The sequence below is a fragment of the Rutilus rutilus genome (genome assembly GCF_951802725.1).
Source record: "Rutilus rutilus genome assembly, chromosome: 4".
NCBI classification, from domain to species: Eukaryota; Metazoa; Chordata; class Actinopteri; order Cypriniformes; family Leuciscidae; genus Rutilus; species Rutilus rutilus.
This window is the reverse complement of record NC_140212.1, coordinates 52504316-52525267: the sequence shown is the minus strand read 5'-3', so window position 1 is coordinate 52525267 and position 20952 is coordinate 52504316. Positions and strand designations below refer to the sequence as shown.

Below are 20952 nucleotides of genomic sequence, written 5' to 3'. Positions count from 1 at the left end.
GAATAGATCCTTGTGGAACACCAGTGGATATACTTAGAGGAGCTGACTTAGGATTCTGTATACTAACATACTGTGTGCGACCTAACAAGTATAATTCGATCCATCTTAACGTATGTGGAGAGAAATTAAAACTTAATCATTTAGACAACAAAATTCTGTGGTTTACGGTGTCAAAGGCCTTCCTGAAGTCAAGAAACACAGCCCCGACAACCCCTCCTTTATGTAATAGAGACTTAACTTTTTCAGTGAAATAGCAATTTGCCATCTCGGTTGAATAGTTTGCTCTAAAGCCAAATTGCATTGGATGTAAAACAAAAGAACTATTATTCAAATAATTAGTGATTTGTGCAGCCATCAATTTCTCTGCAACCTTTGAGACTATAGGTAAAATACTAATAGGTCTGTAGTTACTAGCAGAGTGAGGAACACCACTTTTGAATATAGGCACAATAACAGACGACTTCCAAGCACATGGGAACATCCCCTGAGAAATAGAAAGGTTGATAATTTTAGTGATAGGATTAACTAACGACTCACTAAGCTCTTTAAGCATTACCACATCCATACCAAATATATCCTTTGCTCTGGATGGTTTAAGAGATGTAATTGTTCTTATGACGTCTAATTCAGAGACTGCCCTTAGAGTAAAGGCTTGTTCACCTGCATTAACTATACAAGTTTCTGTATACTCAGGGGAAAAACATTTTGTAATTGTGACTACTGAGTCAACAAAATAATGATTTAGTGCTTCGGCTACATCAGCTGGATTGTTAGTCAGCTTCCCGTTTACCATCAATTCAAGTGATGACCTATCTTTTCTTTTGTCACCTTTTAAGTAGCTCAACCTATTCCAGATTGTTTTTGAATTACCTCTAGCCTCATTAATTATCCTCAGAAAAAAATCAGCCTTTGCTTTTCTCATCGACTTTACCACCTTGTTCCGTAACATAGCGAAATGTTGTCTATCATGAATAAACTTTGATCTGTTTGCTGTTTTTAAAGCAAGATCTCGATTTTTCATTAATTTTAAGATATCTGGATTGATCCAAGGGACAGTATTTTTTTTACTTTTAGGATTAAGTTTACAACTGAAATCATTAATAGTGCTCTCTAATTTTTTGGAAAATATTTGACTGTCTTCGTCCTGATCTTTTCCGATTAATAAATCCTCCCATTCAATCTGGTGAACTGCCTTTCTAAAATCATCTAATTTACGTTTTGGAATGCCATAAGAGTCATATTTCCTTCTGAATGAATTGAATCTCTTGTTGGATAATTTTCTGGCCACTAAAATCAAATTGTGATCTGAAAGGCCTGTTAACATATTAAAAGTTTTTAAAATTCTCTCTGCTCGGTTACTAAAAATTAAATCAATTTGAGAACTTGTTGAATTAGTTATTCTTGTGGGCCCATTAATCATTTGCTTCAGATCAAAATGATCAGTTATCTGTTTGAGATTCTTTCTGACGGTTTTATCTTCCCAATTAATATTAAAGTCTCCCATTATAATAACTTCTTTGTTGAAATCACACTGCTTTAGTAATTGTTTCAAATTTTCATAAAAACTAATATTAGAAGATGGTGGACGATAAATTACAATTAATACAAAAGACATTTGTGGTGATAATATGAGGTTCAGACCAATACATTCCAAGCCCATACAATTTGCCCAGTCAATTTCATTACACTGGATGGTATGCCACAGAGACACAGAGCAGGTAACCAAAAGGGAACCGTCTTCGTCCTTCCACATATTTCTTTTCGTTGTTACTATCGCCAGTTGCTATAAACCGACCCAAAAGTTTAGGTACTTTGAAAGAAAAGAAAGTACTTTGCTGAATAAGAATTGTTCTTTTACTGGTCAGCTGAAGAAAAGGCTTATTGATAATCAGATACGTACAGATTAGACTTCTGACTGCCGGCTTGCAGTTTGTCTGTTAGATTTTTACTTGCTGTCTTTATGTTATATGTTGTGTTTGTTACTTATTGTTATGCATTGTACCTGTGTGAATATTAGTCTATATATAGGGCTTTTATGTGCTGACTCTAATACGTCATTTTTTATTTTTTTTATTTTTTTTTAGGTTTCCATTTTAAAACTGGCCATGGACAACAGATGAAAATTAATCAGGAACTTCAGATCCATTTCTCTGGACCTCTTCCTGGGTTGACTCGGACTTTAAAACACAGGTATGGATCACAGGTTGGATGATTCTGTCACGTCTCGTCCCTATGTCAAGTTTCTGTTTAGTTGGTTTCATGTTTTCTGTTGGTTTTCCATTTCCTGTTTTATTTTCATAGTTCCTCTGTCCTTCCATGTGTTGTCTTGTCTTACTTCCTGTCTTTTGTCTTTCCCGCCTTTGTGATTGTCTTCTCCGCCCTGATGTCTTTCACCTGTTCACCAGCCCTTGTGTCACCTGCCCTTTGTTAACCCTCGTTTACTTACTAACTTACTGTCGGGTCATTCTCTTGGACTGTGGTGTCATGGTCTGTTTAGCTCTGTGCTTCTCTGTTTTGGTATGGTATGTTTGTCTGTGTTTCCAGTTTGTTCCAGAGGCCCGTTCCAGAAAGCAGGTTTAGTGAAAACTCTGAGTTGGTTAACCCTGAGATGAGGGAAACTCTGGGTTTTCCGTTCCAGAAAGAGAGGGAACTTAACCTCAGAGTCAGTTACTATGGTAACTGAGTCTGTGAACCTAACCTGGTCGGGAGCAGGTTTTCTTCAAGAAACCTCGAGTTTCTCTCAGTCTCTCATTTCATCATTCATTCATTCAGTCTGTATCAGGCGCATTTTAATGCAGTTTTATCTGCATGAATAAAAAAACGTATTGGTTTATATTAGGCAGATTATAAAACATGTCATGTCCTTTTGTCGACGATCCCGTTGATGAAAAAGCTGTATTAATTCACAGAGAGTTTACGTCAGTATTGAGTCCCGACTATAGATGTATTTTCATTTCTACATAACCGATTTGAGAGGTATTTTTTATCACAGTCCATTAGATATGTAGATACCTTATCTGTCCTCATATCACTAACATTAGATATGTAGATACCTTATCTGTCCTCATATCACTAACATCAACCATCGTGGACAGGCTTTAACAGCCAAGCAGATTCTTTGTATCGCATTACGTGTTTTGCGAACAGCAGTTTTCTTTACAACAGTGTAGCGATCATACTGTAATAGTAAAGCCACTGTAGAGCCGTCAGAAAAGTGTGACTCGCTCTGGAACGTTTTTGTAGTGTTCCCTGGACAGTAGAGCCATTAAAAAGAAATACAGTACATCATTATACATTATAGTTCTGTTAATGATCATGGTGCTGCAGCCTCAGAATGGGATTAGTAGGCTATAGCTAGTTTACTTTTTCGCCCGCAGGATTGCACCTAAATGAAATTATAGGTGTAATACAATTTCAGTTTTCACCAGTAATATTATGTTAACTGTTGTAGCGACAATGGGTAGAAAGCAACCACCAACTAATCTTCTTTTTGAATATTAATTCAAATTCTCTACTTCTCGATGACTGAGGGGGGAAGATTTGTTCAGAACGTCTCATGATCATCACCGGTCTGACTAATTGAAGGAGCCCCCGGCACTAACACATAACTGGTCAATGGCTAGCTTTGTGGCCTACTACGGACTGGTTAAGATAAAGACAGTGTCCGCACATTCCAGACACAAATCACCAAGGCCAGAGCCATAAGTCACCCATCCCGGTGCCACAGAGTCTGCAAAAGACCCTTCTAATGACCCAACTAACGGAAAAGCTTGTCAATTTAAGGTTTTTAAAAGAAGAATCGACACCAGCAGATGTTACTGAAACCCCCGACAACATTCCTGAACACCTCCTCCTTAAGACCTCTGAACAAACAGAGTTCTGTCTCTTCACCAGAGAACTGATTCTTATCAATAACTGTACATAAAATCATTCAAGAACAATTTTCAATGGACTCATGATCAAACAATCATGCAACTACCTAATCCTGGGTTGTTTCCACCACTTATATGCATATTTTAATAAGATAATATGTTTTGATCCCATGTAATTCAGGTAATAGTTGTTATATTAACTATTAGAAGGAGTGAATGTGTGAAGTGTGTACTGTTTCATATCAATGCTATCTTACGAACACAACTAGCAAGATGACTGAAATTAAATCTGTAAAATGTTCGTATTCTTATAATGGTAATGATGTCTAAACTGTGGCCTCTGTTCTCTCTGTTAGTAAGGAGAGCACAGATAAGCATGATTTACGATCAGAACTGAAAAGAACGTCACCTCCTAAATTCAGCCAGTGTCTAATTGGCCAGAACTCATCCTGGAGGATGGACAAACTTTTAGTTTAAAACCTTAGACCCAAAAACAAATCGCTCTCTCTCGCTGCTCTCTCTCGCTGCTCTCGAAGCTCTCTCTCTCTCGGTGCTCTCTCTCTCTCTATAGGAACCATGTAAACGCGCAAACGAAATAACCCAAATCAAGATCTGAAGAACATGGGTTAAACAGCTTCATTCAAGCCATCATCATCTACTCTCAATTTCCTTTCTTTTCTTAGTTTCATTTCTTTTCCGTTGTGAGTGTCGGTTCTAAGTTAAGTTTTGCGACAAGATTTCGAGCCACGTTTCTTCTGCAAAGCCAGCTTCAAACAAAGACTTTCATTCCGCCAGCACACCACGTGACTGACCACGTGATCCAGACATCAGGCACGAGGAGACCGAACGGACCGGGAAAACCCCTTTCACGCAACAAAAAGGGAATCCCCAAAGGCAAATACACTACCTCCAGACTTCTAAGCTGAAACTGGTGTTTTGATAAGGGTAATAACCAGTCTTAAGAAACGATAGAAGGGTTAAATTAATGATTGATGGTTCGTTCAGGTCATGTCTAAGTGTATATGGAATCGTGAGATTTCATCCTTTCACTCTTAAACCCACTCTTTCCTCACTCTATCCCTTTCTGCAACGCGTATGAATGTGTGTGTGTGTGTGTGCGTGTGTTTGTGTTAGATATTAGCTTTATGTGTTAGTAGCCTATATAATCAATAAAGTATTGTTTGTATTTAAAAGAGATTACTCGTGTGTGCTTATCAGATTTATTGTCTTGAACTTCGATTTAAGTTACCTATGCTTTTACCCTTAATTTACTTCGTAATTTATTGTTAGCTGGGGATTAATTCTTTCTTGGCCAGGAAGATATTATATTTCCTAGAGTTAATACTTGTTTATGCTTTCTGTTCATTGGATGAACTGATGAAATGATCATACTATTGATTCTGCTACAGTAATTTCTGAAAATAATTAAAAATAATTAAAATATTAATTATTGGTCATATTCCGTTATGAACAATAATTAATAATATTTATACGTGGGCGTATAAATGCTACACTGTGATTAAATATGAAATTAATATACTGTGAATGCGTACTGTTGTACTAATGTACTCTCTCTTTGAAAACAGCAGCTGTCTTGCTTTTTTAACGAAATACATGTTCAAACTCACTGTTTGTGCGCATGAGTATTTCCGCCGACCCGTTTGTTTGTGGTTGTTACCATGGTGAATCGTAGAATCATGGCTCCATTCATACTGCCTTTTGTGCACGCGCGTAACCCTGAGTGAACATACTCCGAGTTGATTGAACCAACTCAAATCAGCTGTTCTGGAACCGAAAACTCAGAGTTTCCATCTCAGGGTAAATCAACTCAGACATCAGGGTTAGACTCAGAGTTTGGTAAACCTCCTACCTGGAACGGGTGTTGGAGATTTTCCTTTACCTCATGTAAAAGTATGTATTTCTGTGTCTCAGTCAGAACCCAGGTTAAATCAGGATACATCAGGTCAAATTAGGTCAAGTGGTCTGTGAGGATGAAAGAGTACCTAACAAGCTCAGAGAGAAGATGTGTATGGGTAACTGATAAGATGGTACTAAAAACGTCAATTAAAAATGATGGATGGTATGACAACACTGCAGGTGCATTGAATCATGTGACCAAAGATGTTCTAGAAAATGGGTATGACCAAAGATTTTTCCACCAATAGAATAATGTCTCCGGGAAAGATGATGCTAACGGTAGCGAGATCTTGATAGCTGATTGGCTACCTAGTGATAAGAAAAGGTATAAGAACTGAGGTTTGACCATTGCAAATCAGATGGCCAGCTGGCATCTCACTTTGTTGCCTGTCAATAAAGTTACTTCTTCTGACACCTGGAACTTCGACTCTTGAGAGATTTCTTCGAGACCCGATTTGAGGACTTAGAATTTGCTACAACATAATTGGCGAGCGAAGCCAGGTGTGGCGAAGGGGTCCAGGAGTAACCGCGGTGGGCGTGCTGGCAGAAGCCTCACAAAACAAAAGGCGCCAATAAAAATAAGGTAAGCAGCTTTTTGCTTATATATTTGTTTTGTGTGGCTCCTGGTAGGCGCCTGGGTGGTGACGGCCTTAAATAAAAGACCCCACCAAAAAGAACCTAAAATTGAAAAGGAATCAAAAGGAGGGTAATTTCCAGGTCTCAAGAAGGAGCGCATGCGTAAGTAGGCCTAAGGCAAGAAGTGCCTAAACGCAGGAAGTGCGAAACGCAGGAAGTGCAAAATAAAGCAAGAAGTGCTTAAAAGGCAAGAAGTGCCTAAACGCAGGAAGTGCGAAACGCAGGAAGTGCAAAATAAAGCAAGAAGTGCTTAAACGCAGGAAGTGCGAAATAAAGCAAGAAGTGCCTAAACGCAGGAAGTGCGAAACGCAGGAAGTGCGAAATAAAGCAAGAAGTGCTTAAAAGGCAAGAAGTGCCTAAACGCAGGAAGTGCGAAACGCAGGAAGTGCAAAATAAAGCAAGAAGTGCCTAAACGCAGGAAGTGCGAAACGCAGGAAGTGCGAAACGCAGGAAGTGCGAAATAAAGCAAGAAGTGCTTAAAAGGCAAGAAGTGCCTAAACGCAGGAAGTGCGAAACGCAGGAAGTGCAAAATAAACGCAGGAAGTGCGAAACGCAGGAAGTGCGAAATAAAGCAAGAAGTGCTTAAAAGGCAAGAAGTGCCTAAACGCAGGAAGTGCGAAACGCAGGAAGTGCAAAATAAAGCAAGAAGTGCTTAAACGCAGGAAGTGCGAAACGCAGGAAGTGCAAAATAAAGCAAGAAGTGCTTAAACGCAGGAAGTGCGAAATAAACGTAGGAAGTGCGAAATAAAGCAAGAAGTGCTTAAAAACGCAAGAAGTGCGTCAGTTAGATAAGATAAAGCGCTTAATAAATTCCGGAGCATAAAATTGGCTTTAAGGAAAATTTATAAAAGGCCAGGATCCAGAGATAAAGTTTTTTTTTGGTTGTGCTGTGATCACAGATTGCGCTGCTGTAAACTGCTCTGCTTTAACACTAATCGCGCTGTGTTAAACTCTTTTGCTTTGCCACTAACTGATAATTAACCATGTTGCTTTGAGCTGTTTTGTGTTGGCACTGACCACGCTGCTTTGAACTGCCCTAATTAAGAGAAGAGAAGTCATTCCTGAGATAAGACTGAGATAAGTGACTGAGAGAAGCTGAGACAGTGAAAGTGTATGAGAATATTATGTTTGATCTATAAAAATGGAGAGACGAGACTGATGAAATTCTATGGACAATGAAAAGCAAATTAATATATAGAATATAAGAAAATATAGAATTCATAAAAACACTCCCAGATACTGGGTTTGTAGACTGTTTGGTCACGTTCCAGATTGCAGATTCTGTGATCCAGATAGGGAAACACAGCCCATACTGAACAGAAATTGAATGAATTAACTTTGTCTCTTCATTTGTTATAAGGAAAAATAACTGTGTGTGTGTGTGTGTGTGTGTGTGTATGTACAGTATGTATGTGTGTGAATGAAATCCCGGGTGTATGAATGAATATACAAACAAACTAAGTATATTTGGATTGAGATAAGGAAGTAGGGAGGGAGAAAGGTGATAGCAATTAAACAACTGATTATATTTTTTGAAGCTTGAGGAAGAAAACACATGTTGACCAGGGCACGAGATCAGTATGATGAAGAGAATAGGAGGGAATCGAGAAAAAGAAAAGAAGAAAATGACTTTAAACAGGCATTAAGACAAACCAAAGGCATCAAAAATCATTTTTGGTTAGAAAAAGAATTCATAGATGATGAAGGACAGAGACAAGAGTTGACGACTCGAAAGAAAAATGAATTCTTACAAAAATTGACAAAAATCACAAATCTGAATCAACTTGAGGATGAGTGGCCCTTAGTGGATTGGGTTAAAGTGATCAAAAGACAGATAACCTCTGAAGTCTTAAGACCACACTTGAACAGATTTGACCTTCCCAAAACTACCCTTTTGGAATCATTGCTGATTAAATCAAAAATAAAGCTGAATCCATTGTATGTCCCATACCTGAAAAGAGATGTGTGGTACACTTGGCCTCGGGGTTTGGGAGGAGCCACAATTCTGAGGAACATGCATATGGTAGTGAGCTCATGTCTAAGACAAGTACAGTGGGAAAGTGACACAATCGTTAAAGTTGGACAGGGAGGAGAAATCAGACCAGCACTGGTAGAAAATTAGACACTGGAAAAACTAGTTTTGAGAAGCAACCCCAACCATACCAGTCATATGTGGGTAGATATTCATGAAAAAGTTGTCAAAAAAGAGCAGTCAGTAACAACTAAGAATGTCGCAACGACGGACAAATAGGAGGGGCAGGAGAGGAAACGGGGAGAAAAATCTTAAAGAAAAAATAAAGAAAAAATTTGATTTGATTTATTTGAGCCATTAAAATTGGACACCTGCACTAAATGATGTTTTATTAACAAAGTTCGGGAGGAGCACGTTCAAATAATTGATCCAATCATCACATCATTCCAACCAGCTGTCAACAATCAGTAATCGACATGTCTATCCAATCAGCATGAGTGGAGACCTATATACTCATTTGACTCACCAATGTTCCTCGACAGTTTTTCAGCATCCCTCCACCACCCCGTCTCCTCACACTCGCCTTGTTACTTCCTAACCAGCAATACGGGGGCAGTACTCTGGGTTCGGGCCCAATATCCGAGCTCGGAGCCCTCTCCCCAGACAGCACGCCAAATATGCATACCATTTATTTTATTTTATCTAACTTATTTGTAAGTGTGAACTGGTGAAAGAGGCATTAGACATTTCAATCACCATGTAGGGAGGCCATGAAGTGAAATTGACCTCATCTCTTACTTATCTATATAGGGCAGGAAGTGTAACTACACAAGGATTCCAAAAAATTGGCTTTGTCGTCTATTTGGCCATTCTTCTGACTGCAAGAGCTGTGATCCGGCCGGAGAAAAACAGCCTGTATCCTGAAAAATAATTCGGCTTTGTCTCTTCTTTGTTACAAGAAAAAATAATGAGTAAAGTGTGTTTGTGTGCTTGTCAAATGCACAGATTAGGACCGTTTGAAAAAGAACTGCCTTTTATACATTTTCGTGTTTCTTTAGAAATAAATAATGGACAAATGGAGTCTTTAAACGCCTCAGATGTAAAGTTATTCGCTGTCAAAGTGACACGTGCTAACAGCAGGTGGGGGTCCGCTAGCCAATGGCGGCGCCCGGGGGTACCTTCAAAATAATAGAAATCCATGCCCCCCTGGCAGGATTGGGTGACCAAGCTAAACAGACATTTTTAACAGCCATACTGTATTATACACATTTCACAGTAATGAGGCTCATTGGTTTAATCCTAAAATGCTTGAGAGAGTAGTGATCGATATAACGAGTGATAAAAATACTATATATGTGACTGAAAATAAGGCAACTTAGACAGAAAGGCTGCTATTTTCTGCATTCTGCAAAGAAGAACTTGCTTTATTAAAATTGCATGGGGAAACTGCTGTTACCAACCAGATGAGACTTCTGAAATTAAGGGACAATTGAAAGAGATGGTTGAAGAATTTATAAAGGATGAATTTGATTCATGCAGATCTCTGAGTGTTCAATTTCCAGATGACACCAGACAGCTTTTGGGACGGCTGCCTCAACATAAACAACAGCAACTGGACTGTGCAACAAGTGAGAGCAAGAAACATAAGGACACGGCTGCAGAGAAAAGAAGAGGCGTTTGGTTGGTGGACCTTCATCCCCTCTGGAAGAGGAAGCTGAAACTTCTGAGGGGTTGGAATGGACAAAGACTGTGTTGATGCAGAAACAACCAAGAAAAACATCCTGCCATCATGCAAATTGCCTCCTCCGTGGCTTGGCCAAAAGCCAGGCTGAGGAGAGGCAGAGAGACAACAGCATCCAGAGTCAAACCACTATGTCCCAACATGACACCAGACCCTTGAATGCCAACAAAGACTGACAGATCAAATGCATCGGATGAGGAGGGAAACACTCAGACAGCAGCCCAACCAGTTCAACTGATCGCTGGTCCAAGCAGAAGGACTGCATCCTTTACTGAGTGTGCACAGGTGATGCGTTTTCAATGATCACTACAGAGACCGCTTCAAATTTCATTGATTGGCCATAATAATTGTATTTTGATTATTCACTGGTCCAACAGCAGTTCTCTATATTCTGTGAAGCTGACACTCTCTATTTGCTTTCTTTCAATAGACATTAGTCCAGCTGTAGCATTATTTATGAAAAAAAAGGGGGTAGGGGAAGTGTTTGCATGACTCAATAATTAACTACAACTGACGCTGGACTTAGCAGACTTAGCAGGGACTACTGCATTAACCAACTAGGGGTAAATGCATAATTAGATAATTGATGATGTTGTCCATTGAACAGAGAGTTTTTGGGCTCTGTTTTCAAGACAGAGCTGATATAAGCTTTCGTGATACTGAGCTCTCTATCAGGAGAAAAAGAGGACATAATATGTTCAACAACAAAAAAATGTGGATGATAAAACTATGGTGCTGGTCACTCCATCTTGGTCAATAGTTTTTTTTTTTAGGTTTAAATAAAAATAGTAACTACACAAATTACAAACATGTGATATCACAAGTGCTGTCATTACCAGAGATTGCACGATGTTAATATTGTTGGTTATGAATTCGAGATTATGCTAAAATCTCCAGTCATTTAAAAGAGCATCTCATAAGCAACAGAAGAAAAGATTATGAAGAGAAATTAAATTAACAGATGAATGACAAATCAGATAAGAGAAATTGATAATGTTTCTTTCAAATGACAGCAGGTCTAGACCTACCAGAAAATTTTATCTATTAGATATTGAAAAATTTGGGGTTTATGACAGCAGTGTTTAACACAATCAAATGGCAGCTGATATCGGCCAACTGTGTTATTCAAAACATTTAGACACTGTCATGGGGAATGCCACAATGCCTACATTCAGTAGCTTTTGTCATCAGAATTGGTTGTATTCGCAATTTTCAATATTCTTGAAATTTAGGATAGATAATTGAATATAAAATTAAGTCTATATCATAATTCAAGAAGGCATAAGCTTCTACCCTCAACTTCAGACTATTGGGCAAATGAGGTATTAAAGGACAAATAATTAATTTCAGGTGTGCGTGGTTTTGACCATCGCACAAAGGGGGGAAGTGAGTTCAGAGAAAAACAAAAACAAAACAAAAAAACAGTTTATGATAGATGATTTTGATAGAAGATTGATAGATAGCCAAATGCAATATTTGTGTTCAAAACAATGTCAGAAATGGTGTGTATAGATTTGATTGGTCAACCATGGGGAATACCAATTGAGTTTAAGCATAGCTTTAAACATGAAGAAAATTAGGCTTTGAGTATATGCATAACTTGATAAAATGAAGAATGGATGAATTACATTTATTGCAATCAACAGAAGTTCATTAACACACTGAAGGCACATTGAGAGCCTTGGGAGAACAGTTGGGAACTCATAAGCGACATGACATGGCAAAACAGACCAACATTAAATTGGTTATTCGCGGAGAAAGAATGTGTTGTATAATATTTTAAGCTAACTGTTTTACTTATGCTCCAAATAATACAGCTCCTGATGAACCATTCACAGAGGCATTGAAGAAACTGAATAATAAGGGTCACTGAAGTCACGAAAAATAGGAGATAAGCATATTGGGAACTAGTTATATATTTGGATCATAGCATAAATGACTTACTAAAATAGGAATAATAACAGCCACAGTAGTTGTTATTTTGCTGTTATTGTTTTCCTTTTGCTGTTCTGTTGTGTTGTGCCTTTCCTCAGATCTATGATAGCCAGCGCAGCTGCCAAACAGATGATTAATGTGTCAATCAAACGTTCGGGAATTGACAGTGGGTGCACAAACTCAGGAGTGTACCCTATTGGGCCAGGTCTGGGCGAGTTGGATGACTTCCTGTGAACAGTACTGATGAAGGAGTAAAGAAGAGAGTGCCTTGTTACTTTTATTTTCTGATTATTGATTTTCACAATTTGACACTGTTTTTGATAGAGAGGGAGGTAGCCCCACTGTGTATTTTATTTTTGGGGTAAAATTTGGTAGATCATTAGAAAATGGGTAGAGTAGGGAGTTAGTTAGAGGGGTTATTTTTTGTTTTTGTTTTGTTTTGAAACAAGGGCTCCTTCCAGAGTATATTCTTACATATATTTTTACATATAATCCTACTGAGTATATTTTATATAATCACACTAATTGTTCACAAAATATGAATATGTGAATGAGAGGGGACGATACAAGGTTTGAAGCAGGTCATTGCCCGTGGTACGAGGTAATGCAACCAGATACAAAGGGAAAAGATCAGAATGTTTTTATTACTTTTTAATCACTCTTATCACTTTTTAATCACTTTATAAAAAAAGTTATTTTTAATATTTTAAAGTTTTCTTTATGGAATAAATGTGAAGTAAATGCCTTAGGCAACTGGAAAATGTTTTTACGGGGCAAAAGAGGAATTAATTACAAGCGCGGTCACCGATTGCCGGACCAGCAAGGGCAGACTCAACTGGAGGTTTAAAAACCCGCTGCCTGCTCCAACACCAGATAGCGCCCTAGGCAGGACCAGGGCACCTCTGGCAATGATGGAGCAACCCAGATAGCACTCCAGGCCTGTACACTAAGAAATGTTGATTAAAACTGGATAACAGATGCTCATCTCTCCCTCAAGAATGTGAAAAGGAAGGTGAGATCTTTTACACCGCTCTAGTCAAAGGGGGGTGGAGATGTTTGGTCTCACTATTCCTCCAGAGTGTACCTTTGTGACAAAAGCCTATTGATAAGAAAGACGGATGGTCTATTTTTGGCCATGATTGATAGATAACGGAAAGAGGCTTGCACATGAAGATACATTCTGGGACAAACATGAAGGTGGGACTAGAATAAGTCCCAAAGGGGGGATGTGTTGGAGATTTTCCTTTACCTCATGTAAAAGTATGTATTTCTGTGTCTCAGTCAGAACCCAGGTTAAATCAGGATACATCAGGTCAAATTAGGTCAAGTGGTCTGTGAGGATGAAAGAGTACCTAACAAGCTCAGAGAGAAGATGTGTATGGGTAACTGATAAGATGGTACTAAAAACGTCAATTAAAAATGATGGATGGTATGACAACACTGCAGGTGCATTGAATCATGTGACCAAAGATGTTCTAGAAAATGGGTATGACCAAAGATTTTTCCACCAATAGAATAATGTCTCCGGGAAAGATGATGCTAACGGTAGCGAGATCTTGATAGCTGATTGGCTACCTAGTGATAAGAAAAGGTATAAGAACTGAGGTTTGACCATTGCAAATCAGATGGCCAGCTGGCATCTCACTTTGTTGCCTGTCAATAAAGTTACTTCTTCTGACACCTGGAACTTCGACTCTTGAGAGATTTCTTCGAGACCCGATTTGAGGACTTAGAATTTGCTACAACATAATTGGTGAGCGAAGCCAGGTGTGGCGAAGGGGTCCAGGAGTAACCGCGGTGGGCGTGCTGGCAGAAGCCTCACAAAACAAAAGGCGCCAATAAATATAAGGTAAGCAGCTTTTTGCTTATATATTTGTTTTGTGTGGCTCCTGGTAGGCGCCTGGGTGGTGACGGCCTTAAATAAAAGACCCCACCAAAAAGAACCTAAAATTGAAAAGGAATCAAAAGGAGGGTAATTTCCAGGTCTCAAGAAGGAGCGCATGCGTAAGTAGGCCTAAGGCAAGAAGTGCCTAAACGCAGGAAGTGCGAAACGCAGGAAGTGCAAAATAAAGCAAGAAGTGCTTAAAAGGCAAGAAGTGCCTAAACGCAGGAAGTGCGAAACGCAGGAAGAAACGGGCCGATATTTGCGGGTTTGACGTGTATCAGCATCGGCCGATACGCGGCTGCTGTGTTCGCCGATAGTTTTTTTTCCCGGCATTAATTACAGACAGGCGTCCACAGGCAGCTCTGTGTTGCTGGAGAGCTGCAGTTTACGTGCAGCCCATGCACTGCCCCTCCCACACTAGCAGAGTGCTGGAAGCCTCTTCAAGACAACGGTTAGTTTTAAAATTTCAAAGCATCTTTTTAACTGTTTGACTTAGCTGAAATACACTTTGAAAGTGGAAACACGTTGCTCTTTATGTGCGTGCAACTATAGCTAAGCAAGTTTGTGGGTCCAAATGGAAAACGCAAATGCCTCATCTATAAAACTACTTGTCATTGTATTTAGGGAGCTGCAAATAGGTAAGTTTGAGGCTATCCATATGCATACGGCAGCTGTTACGAACACTGGTCATAGGATTAAATAATGCCGACGTTGTTCGGTGATTCTGTTATATTTGTGGGAGTTTTATTCAGAGACCACCTGGCTGAGGTTTGGACGTGTGCTCATAAAAGAAGCGACACGGTTGAAACACGCATGCGATGCAGCACGCTCGTTTGTCCAGCTGTCCTATGCCGTGGTGAGATGAAAACATCTAAAATTTTCAGAATGCCGCAAGTGCACGCAGGTAATGTGACAAAAAAACAACTGACCTTTCCATGACAACATCGAAAGCTCGGCCGAACAGCGGATCATAGCTGGACAGGGCGGGTTTTTATTTCTCATCTCCATAAATATATGTAGTTGTAAAGGGCTAGAAATAAATTAATCCTTACTTCCTCGTCATCATGGAGAGAGCAGTTTGTGGTTGCATAGTTACAACAGACGCAAGCGCTTGTAGAAGCGGCGCGGCCGTGCTTTCCACACGTTTTAGACGCGATCCCTAATTCATAATAAACTTAGAATCTATTTGGTTTAAAATCGTTTTTGTTTTGTTTAAAATGGAGATCACGATTACATATATCAGACAACTACACAGAATAACATGTTTCAGTCAAATTATTTTATTTATTATGCTTAAATATTTATTTTCAGAATTTATTTTCAGAATTTGAATTATGCTTAAATGTTTTTCAGTATTTTCAGCACTGAACTTTTTTTTTACTTGTTCTACCTCACGTTTTTAATATTTGTCAAATATTGTTTTTTTTTTAAGTTCAATAAATGTTCCTTTCTTAATTGAGACTTGTAACAGTTGTTATCATTATATATTATATATGTGTAATTTTTATGATGTGAACTGAGTGAGCAAAAGCAGTTTCGGCTCCAAATATCGGCCCAAGAAAATCGGCAGCCCGTATCGGTCATCGGCTAAGGCTGATGAAAAAAAATCTGTATCGGCATCGGCAGTAAAAAATCCATATCGGTCGATCCCTATTAGTAACACACTACGCCGTCATGGATTAAAATCCTGCAGTGCACGCAAGGTCCCCCTGCTCAAGCCGAAGCATGTCCAGGCCCGTCTGAAGTTTGCCAATGACCATCTGGATGATCCAGAGGAGGATTGGAGGAGGTCATGTGGTCTGATGAGACAGAAATAGAGCTTTTTGGTCTAAACTCCACTCGCCGTGTTTGGAGGAAGAAGAAGGATGAGTACAACCTCAAGAACACCATCCCTACCGTGAAGCATGGAGGTGGAAACATCATTCTTTGGGGATGCTTTTCTGCAAAGGGGACAGGCCGACTGCACCGTATTGAGGGGAGGATGGATGGGGCCATGTATTGCGAGATCTTGGCCAACAACCTCCTTCCCTCAGTAAGAGCATTGAAGATGGGTCGTGGCTGGGTCTTCCAGCATGACAACGACCCGAAACACACAGCCAGGGCAACTAAGGAGTGGCTCCGTAAGAAGCATCTCAAGGTCCTGGAGTGGCCTAGCCAGTCTCCAGACCTGAACCCAATAGAAAATCTTTGGAGGAGCTGAAAGTCCGTATTGCCCAGCGACAGCCCCGAAACCTGAAGGATCTGGAGAGGGTCTGTATGAAGGAGTGGGCCAAAATCCCTGCTGCAGTGTGTGCAAACCTGGTCAAGAACTACAGGAAACATATGATCTCTGTAATTGCAAACAAAGGTTTCTGTACCAAATATTAAGTTCTGCTTTTCTGATGTATCAAATACTTATGTCTTGCAATAAAATGCAAATTAATTACTTAAAAATCATACAATGTAATTTTCTGGATTTTTGTTTTAGATTCCACCACTCACAGTTGAAGAGTACCTATGATAAAAACTACAGACTACATGCTTTGTAAGTGGGAAAACCTGCAAAATCAGCAGTGTATCAAATACTTGTTCTCCCCACTGTATCTGCGAGAGGGAAGGCGGAAGGACCATCAGAATTAAGACTGGTTTCAACAATATAGGTGACCAGTTCAGAAAGAGCCATAAGAAAGATGGCTGGTTGAATCGTTTCACTCTGTGACTCTTTCTCAAGCCTTCTGAGGTGGAGTTTCTCTCTGTTGTAAAGATGAATGAGACACAAATGATGGTATTTCAGCTCCTGTGCAATGGCATCAGCACCACTTAGTTGAGACAATAATTTAGCATCATTCAGTGTTTGTGCACATTCATGTAGTCTGTCATTCAGTTGCAGTGTCATTACCTGATGTAGGTCAGATTCAGGAGATATGTTATCACAAAAAAAGCAAACCTGATCATCTAGACTTTTCTGCATCATGGTTCTGCGATGCTTTGTTTGGCCTTCATCTGTCTCACTACATTGAGCATCGGTAATTGTTGCTTCTGGGCACGAAGTAACTTTGTGTTGTTGAACCGAAGTCGACAATTGTAGTGATACTTCGCTTGGTTCCTTCTCAAAGTAGCTTCTATACCACCACCTTCATCCAGTCGTTCCAGGTCCAGGGTCATTGGCATTTTGTTCATGTTGTGAAAGAGTGGAATGTTGGTGGCAATCATTTTATAGCCATCATGTTGAGAAACATGATGGGTAGGTGGTGATTGGAGGGGTTCCTTTGTGTCTATCTGACAAAGACAACATTTCATCCAATCAGTTGGCCTCTTGGCTGACATTCGATTTTCATTTGCCATTTTGGAGGTTTGTTGTCTGATTAAGGCCGAGGGGTTATCCTTTTACCTAGAGATTGGCATGGGGTACTTTCCATAAGATCATCTCTCAATGCAAATCAAACTAGCTATTAGGCTAACTGAAATAAAACCATGCCAATCTCTAGGTATGGTGAAGGCTATGTGATAATGTGGGGCTATTTTAATTCCAAAGGTCAAGGGAACTTTATCAGGACGCATAGTATCCTGGATCCATGAAGTAACTGGCCTTTAAAAATAAAAATCTGCCTGCCTCTATGGGAATTTAACATAGGGGTGTCCAAACTTATGCACCCTGTATTTTAAGGAAGAACATTTATTTATTTACGATACATTATTCATTCACAAAGAAAATTGGTGTCCTTAAAGGTTGGACTTTTCCTAATTTTTTTAATTAAGGCATTAAGTTCAGTTTCCAAAAGATGATTTTTTATTCCTCTTTTTAGTCAACTTTAGTATGGGTGTCTAAACTTATGCATAGCACTGTAAGTTAACATCATTTCATACATTTATTTTGTAACTATTTTAAGTGTAACCATAACCATATTTTGTCATTAAACATTTTCAATTGCAACTAATGTGCTAACTAGTTTTGATTTGGTATTGACTTTGAAGTGCTACATATTGCAATACAATATCGTCGCTATCTATAGCAACGCTCTCCCACAAATATTAAGCTATTGTAACTGCGCTTATTTCCGTCGTTGGTATAAGTGGCAGTGGGTGGTATAGACAAGAAATGTGCAGTTTTCTACCATCTTGCCAATAACGTTTCTTTAGTCATTCGGCAGTTCTTGCAGACTGAACCACTGCAGGAATTCCACCCTTACAAAAATACATCTAAAAACTGAAAGATGATTCATGGTCACTTTACTAAATCACAAAAAAACACAGATATGGTCCTTTTTAAAGATGACAAATAAGAAAAATTTTCAGTTTTAATTATCGGATTATGAGTAAAAACATTGACGCAATCTAAGAAACAGTTCTTAATTTAAATTCAGCTCTTTTCATTTCAGTGTTCTTACCTGTGTTGTTGGTCTGTGTTGTTGGTCTGTGATGCAGAGGAGGCAGAGAGCAGTTTATATTTCTGCAGAGGGGGAGGAGGACGCTCTGCGGTCACATGGTTTGGAAATTACAGTAAGTAAACTCCCTTTACTTCTTGTTAAACTCACACCCTTTCTCTGAATGTAACAACAAAATTATCAAGGAAGGTAACTTTTGGCACAATCCAGAAATTTGCATATAGCACCTTTCAACAACACCGTAAATTTTATTTGTATAGCACCTTTCATAACAAGTAAACCCAAAGTGCTTTACATTAAAACAGCATGAATAGAAAAGAATACAATAATCACAAGACAATAAACACATTTATTTTTTTAAACTTTAATAATTACAAACAAGCAATCAGAAGCATTGAAATGTATTGAAGATGTGAATTCATTTGTGGTTTCATCTCACAGTGTTTATTTCATTTTAATTCTGCTTCAGATGGAAATACAGTCAATGTTCTTTACATAATGTTGGATAGTTTAATAGAATAGTTCAGCATACTGGAATGGAAATTGAATGATTTGAAACAGGAACAATGCACAAATAAACTTTAAACTTGTTAAACAAGAGAATATGTCTTGGGCCAGGTTATAGCAACAATTGCTAATTTCCACTTGTAGTCCCTGGGCTAACATACCATAATATAATGATAATAATATAAACATACAGTGCTATGCATAAGTTTAGACACCCATACTAAAGTTGACTAAAAAGAGGAATAAAAAATCATCTTTTGGAAACTGAACTTAATGCCTTAATTTAAAAAATTAGGAAAAGTCCAACCTTTAAGGACACCAATTTTCTTTGTGAATGAATAATGTATCGTAAATAAATAAATGTTCTTCCTTAAAATACAGGGTGCATAAGTTTGGACACCCCTATGTTAAATTCCCATAGAGGCAGGCAGATTTTTATTTTTAAAGGCCAGTTACTTCATGGATCCAGGATACTATGATCCTGATAAAGTTCCCTTGGCCTTTGGAATTAAAATAGCCCCACATCATCACATAGCCTTCACCATACCTAGAGATTGGCATGGTTTAATTTCAGTTAGCCTAATAGCTAGTTTGATTTGCATTGAGAGATGATCTTATGGAAAGTACTCCATGCCAATCTCTAGGTATGGTGAAGGCTATGTGATACATTATTCATTCACAAAGAAAATTGGTGTACTTAAAGGTTGGATTTTTCCTATTTTTTTAAATTAAGGCATTAAGTTCAATTTCCAAAAGATGATTTTTTATTCCTCTTTTTAGTCAACTTTAGCATGGGTGTCTCATTATTAGAAAATAATCATAAATATTGATTATGAATTAATTTAGATCTTTGATTATTCTGATTATCCCATACTTTCAATTATTCGTTCATTACGGACCTAGTGTCGCTTTGAGACGTCACGTCGCGACTGCGCGCTCACGATCACAAACTAGCCAGTCCTGAAATAGTCAGAGGGTGCAGTGCAAATATTTTACCCCATGCGGTCGCACACTACAGACCCATAGGTGTAATTTTTTATAATATTTGCAGCGTACAACATGCTAAGTCAGGAGATAGTCAGAAATCAGGAGGTCTTTCTAAGATGTGCCCCATGGTCCATTCAAAGTGCCTCCAGTTTGATCTATCCTGGACAAATTTTGCGGAAACACCAGACTACACATTAATCTACTGGAAATAATGATTTCAGAATACTTCAGAATAAATCAAGGTTAACATTTATTTGTCAGGTAAAAATGTATTATGCCAATTACAGAAGTAAATTATTAAAAGCCAATTCAAAAAATATATGACATCATTTACTCAAAGATGACTCTAAAAGTAAGTAATGTTTTCCTGACAGAGACACACAGTAATGTGTCAGGGCTTTCCAACAGGAAAATACTGACATGTATTACTGTGTGGGGGTGATCCTGGTAAAAGATTCCCAAAGGTTGCTCTGTTCCTTCACCTTAAATACCAGATCAGAACACAAGGGGGTTATACAAATGTTGTTTAGAGTTGTTTGGGGCAATCCATGTACCCCAGGGGGGAGCACCTGGTTTTTTGAGATGTAAAGAGATATCAGCCAGAGAGGAGATACAGGATTTTCCTAAGTTCTCAATCTTTCTCATTAAACCAATGACTGCAATGAAATTAAGACCATTTTACCAATCGCACTGAGACCCTTAAAATGACACCAAACTTGAAAAGGAAAACCAACATATTCTCAAGATACATCATATGTGATATATAGACATTCTTAATGACCTTTCAGTGACTTGATAAGGGAGAAGAGGAGGGAGAGGGGAGTTGAAGTCAAACAAGGAGACAATGAGATAAGTTTGGGCAGGACCAGGTTCTGTGCTCTGTCTTTGCTATCTGCTGTCCAGGGTGCATTTTATGGCATTATTGCAGGGTGAGTTTTGTTTTAGCAGGAAAATCAGTTCTTATAGATGACCGTCTGGCCCCTTGGGACAGATTTAGATCAGGCCTAAGGGGACATGTTTTGGACATTTTCCTGTTTCCACATTTTCAGTGTTATTCTCTGAGTGTTCATAGGCTGACCACTGTAGTTTGCAGTGTTTGTCGATTGGTGCAGGAATCCAGTCACCTGAAATAACAG

General features: G+C 38.8%; 1 protein-coding gene across 1 annotated transcript in view; it reads right to left on the bottom strand.

Moving 5' to 3' along the window:
- LOC311289602 (deoxyribonuclease-2-beta-like) overlaps positions 1-18355 on the bottom strand; it is a 33524-nt gene extending 15169 nt beyond the window's left edge. Inside the window, exon 1 of the mRNA XM_084407735.1 lies at positions 18326-18355. The gene's annotated coding sequence lies outside the window, so the exon portion shown is untranslated. The remainder of the gene's footprint in view (positions 1-18325) is intronic.
- Between the last annotated feature and the right edge of the window lie 2597 nt (positions 18356-20952).